We start from the raw sequence: 4842 nt of genomic DNA, 5'->3' as shown, positions 1-4842 counted from the left end.
ATCTGGTCCTAAGGGTATGAAACCCCGAATTTTGTGTTATGTGATTGTTTTGGAGGTGACGTGCATGCTAGGTGACGGTCGTGTGGGCGTGCACTTTGGGAATTGTGACTTGGTCCATTTCACGAAACTGTAAAGTTGAATAAACTTGTTGTTAGCTATATGCTCCCCATGTGTTATAGAAATTTGACCACAAATCAAATTAAAAATCATGTTTAGGCTATGTGTTGGTAATGTTGGGACCCACATAGGCCGTGTTACATGTTGAATTACCTGCTAAATGCTATTTGTACTCAGTCTCAGTTTTACTTGCATATCATATTTCACTCTCTATTATTCTTGTAGATACATCATATTACTGCTATTTGGGCTGATTTTCATGATTTCTGAGAGCCCAAGAGACTGGAGAGATTGATGACTGAGTGAAGCCGAGGGTCTGATTGTGAGGTTATTTATGGGATCGGGCTGCATGCCGTAGCATGTTTCATTGATTTATGCCATGATCGGCTTGATATAGTGCTTGGGTTGAAAGAGTCCCTACGGAATCTGTACACACTCCCAGTGAGCGTAGGTACCTACTGAGTACGAGTACCGAGTGCTGAGTAATCGTAAGGAATGAGTGGCTATGAGAAAATTAGTGATTGTGAGGTTAGGTAAATAGGAGGTCTGAGTGATTGTTGCCCTGAGAGGCTGTATATGTTTTAACTGTTGTTGTACATAGTTGCTATATATCACTATTTTGAAAACTTCTAAAAGATATTTTTATCCGATTTTACTTGTACTTGGCATGAATAAACTAATTGACTTAATTTGTCGGACTTGAAAGTATGTCTATTTTTCCTTGTTGAGACTACTGAAATGAATTCCAATACTTGTAATTTAATAATTTATGAAAATTCTCAACTCTGCTCAAAAAGTCGACAGTGGGGCCAACATCTCATAGTCCAACGAAACTCACAAAATCCAATGACCCATTCAATTACGATTTCAACCATAGTAGTTTGACTAAAATCCGACTCTGAATTGACATTCGAATCCCAAAAATTTGTTTTATGAAATTTCTAAAAAAAATCTCAAATTTCCATCTCAAAATACTAATTAAATGATGAAAATAATGATATATTCACATATGTTAAACAAATCTGAGTTAGAATCACTTACCCCATTGAATTTCTTGAAAATATCAAAAATAATCGCCATAAATCGAGCTCTCTAGGTCCAAAAATGAAGAATGAGGTGAAACCCTCGTTTATATGGTACAAATCTTAAACCAAATGTGCTGACCGCACATTTTTATTGCGGTTCGCACATTCCAAGTTCTGCAGCCACAATCCAAATTATGCGGTCGCACTCAGAAATGACTGCACTATTAGGCTTCTGTAAATTGACCATAACTTTCTGTACAAATGTAGAAATGATTAATGGCATATCTTTATGGAAACTAGATTCAAAGGGCTACAACTCTATTTTTGAATCATCTCAAAATTCCTTGTAGATTAAAAGATATAAGCTTTTGAAATTACACCATCAAACCTGTAGAACCTCCTTTCTGCGGCCGCGAGAAGAATTCTGTGGTCCGCACAATTCTTCTTCGGTTCGCACTTTTCCTCTGTGGTCCGCACATGAGGCTTTGCCTCAGCACTCCAAAATGTTCCCCACACACTTTCAAAGTTCTAAAACAATATCAGATTACCGAAATGCCTAGGCTCGCTCAAAACTTACCCTGAAACACACCTGAGCAACTCGGAACTCCGTCCGAATGTACTAACAAGTCCTAAAATATGATACAAACTTAGTCAGAGTCTCAAATCACATCAAAACACAAATCACACTCCTATTCAAGTCTAATGAAAACTAACAATTTCCAACTTCTACATTCAATACTGAAACCTATTAAATCAAGTCCGATTGACCTCAAATTTGCACACAAGTCATAAATGACATACTAGACCTATTCCAATTTCTATAAGGGAAAAAGGTCATTATTGCCCTTGTACTATTTTAAATAGTACACTTATGTCCTCTATTTCACTTCATGTCCAAAACCCACCCTACCGTTAATAAACTTGATGGAATTGCCCCTAAACCTAACAGATGGCCAATGTAGTAGCTGTCCTTTCCATTTTTTCCGCGTCACCTGCCAAGTCAGCCTTCCATTAAGTTGAAAGCCCCAATTTGACTCCTAAATTATATTGACCCAACTTCACTCCCAAAATTCGACTCTTGAACGCGGACCTCTTTAAGAAATATATGGAGCCAGTTGAGAAATGTTTGAGGGATGCAAGTATGGACAAGGATAATGTTGATAAGATTCTACTTGTTGGTGGATCAAGTAGAATTCCCAAAATACAACAGCTATTTCAAGACTACTTCAATGGTAAGGAACTTTACAAAAGTATTAATCCTGATGAAGCTATCGCATATGGTGCTGCTGTACAAGTTGCGATTCTTAGTGTAGAGGTTAGTAATAAGAAGATTCAAGATTTTCTAATTTCGGATGTCACGCCACTATCAATAGGATTGGAAACAATAGGAGGAGTTATGACTATGTTAATTCCAAGGGACACAACAATTCCTGCTAAGAAAGAGATGATATTTTCAACATATTCAGATAATCAAACTAGACTGTCAATTCAGGTGTACGAAGGAGAGAAAGCAAGAGCAAAAGACAACAACTTGTTGGGCAAATTTGAGCTCTATGGTATACACCCTATTCCTAGAGGTGTACCTCAGATAACTGTTTTGTTTAATATCGATGCCAAATATTGAATGTCTCTGCTGAAGTTAAGACCATGGGTCAGAACAAAAAGATTATAGTTACTAATGATAAGGGCATGCTTTCGAAGGATGAAATTGAAACGTGTCAAAATTTTGGGAGTGCAATTGGGTCAATTTAATTTGGCAGTTGAATTGGGGCTTTCAACTTAATGGAAAGCTGACGTGGCAGTTGACATGGAAAAAATAGAATGGGTTAGCTTCCATATTGACCATCCGTTAGAGTTAGGGGCAATTCCATCAAGTTTGTTAATGGTAGGATGAATTTTCAACGTAAAGTGAAACGGAGGACATACGTGTACGATTTACAATAGTACAAGGGTAATACTAGTGTTACGACCCGGATTTCCCACCCTCGAAAGTCGTGATGGCGCCTACTCGTAAAAGCTAGGCAAGCCGAGTATTATAGATTCACTAACTCTTTTATTTAGCTATTTTTAATAGTTTAAAACAACATACGATCAACAATGAAATATTAACACTAAATAAAGACATGCGGAAGACGTAATCTGATAACTTAGCCAAAAAATAGTACGACAATACCAAGTACATCTCTACCCGGAACTGGTGTCACAATATCATGAACCATCTATGAATACTACAAACAATAGTTTGGAAAGAAAGATACAATCTATCTCTGAAGTAAATGAAAATAGAATATACAGATAGAAGAGAACGTCGGGGCCTGCGGACGCCTGCAGGACTACCTCGGAATCTCGGACTAGACTGAAGTCAGCCACCCAAAGCTATGGTCCAAAAGTTGTAGCTCCGGGATCTACACACAGTACAAAGTGTAGTATCAGCACAACCGACCCCCTGTGCTGGTAAGTGTCTGGCTTAACCCCAGCGAAGTAGTGACGAGGCTAGGACCAGACTACCAAATAAACCTGTGCAGTTATATCATATACAGCAGAAAATAAAAAAGAAATAAACAATTAAAGATGGGAGGGGGACATGCTAAGGGGAATATCATTTACCAACTGTAATTTAAGAGAAAAACATAAAGAACAATTTAAAATTCACAGCAAAAAAATAAGGAAATCGTAACCAATCAATAAACACTTTTATTATTTATTATTGCGGCGCGTAACCCGATCCAAATCATAAATAGATTGTTGCGGCATGCAACCCAATCCATATCATTTATCACTGTTGCGGCGTGCAACCCGATCAAATTATATTATTGTTGCGGTGTGCAACCCGATCCACATATAATATTGTTGCAGCGTACAACCCGATCCACATATAATATTGTTGCGACGTGCAACCCGATCCATATCATGCAATTCAACACCAATCACAAAAGAGTCCTGGCAAGGGAACGATAAGGAAACAACACTATCCCGCCAAGGGAATCGATAGTATAAGTAAATATGTCCCGGCAAGGGAATCAGCTATAACCAAACTTGTTCCATCATCTAACTTTACAAAAGAAATCTCAACTAACACCAATACCCAACCATAAGCAATTTCTACGAGAATAATCATAATTCTTGCTCAACACAGAGAATCAACAACTTAGGCATTCGTACTACTTATTAAGAACATAACTATTTCAATTTAAGACTCGCAGTCATGTTTGACACCAACGTATAGATACTCGTCACCATGCCTATACACCGTAATCAACAGGTAACACATAGAAAATAGGACAAAGTTCTTAATTCCTCAACCTAAGGTTAGACCAAACACTTACCTCGAACTTCCACGGCCAACTCAAGCCTCAAACACCGCTATTCCTTCAGAATTCACCTCCAAACAACCCGTATCTAGTCCAAATTGATTTAACAACATCAATAAAGGCTAAAGAATTCATACCCAATGCTTAATTATACGTTTTGTATCATTTTCCCCAAAACGTCAAATATTAACCTCGGGTCGCTTGGTCAAAACTTGAGGTTCGGACCAAAACCTGATCACACATTCACCCACGAGCCCAAATATGCAATTAGTTTCGGAATCCGACCCCGAAACGAGGTCTAAATCCCAATTATTCAAAAATCCCTAACTCTCCCCAAATTCCTAATTTCTACCATAAAAACCCTAGATTTTAGGATGAAAATTGATGAA

The 4842-nt window shown here is 37.9% G+C and overlaps 1 pseudogene; it reads left to right on the top strand.

Moving 5' to 3' along the window:
• Positions 1–2226: 2226 nt before the first annotated feature.
• LOC107771811 (heat shock 70 kDa protein 4-like) lies at positions 2227–2894 on the top strand (annotated as a pseudogene).
• The last annotated feature ends 1948 nt before the right edge of the window (positions 2895–4842 follow it).

The sequence above is a fragment of the Nicotiana tabacum genome, chromosome 3, assembly GCF_000715075.1.
Source record: "Nicotiana tabacum cultivar K326 chromosome 3, ASM71507v2, whole genome shotgun sequence".
In the NCBI taxonomy this organism is placed as follows: Eukaryota; Viridiplantae; Streptophyta; class Magnoliopsida; order Solanales; family Solanaceae; genus Nicotiana; species Nicotiana tabacum.
This window is presented reverse-complemented; position numbering and strand designations above follow the sequence as displayed.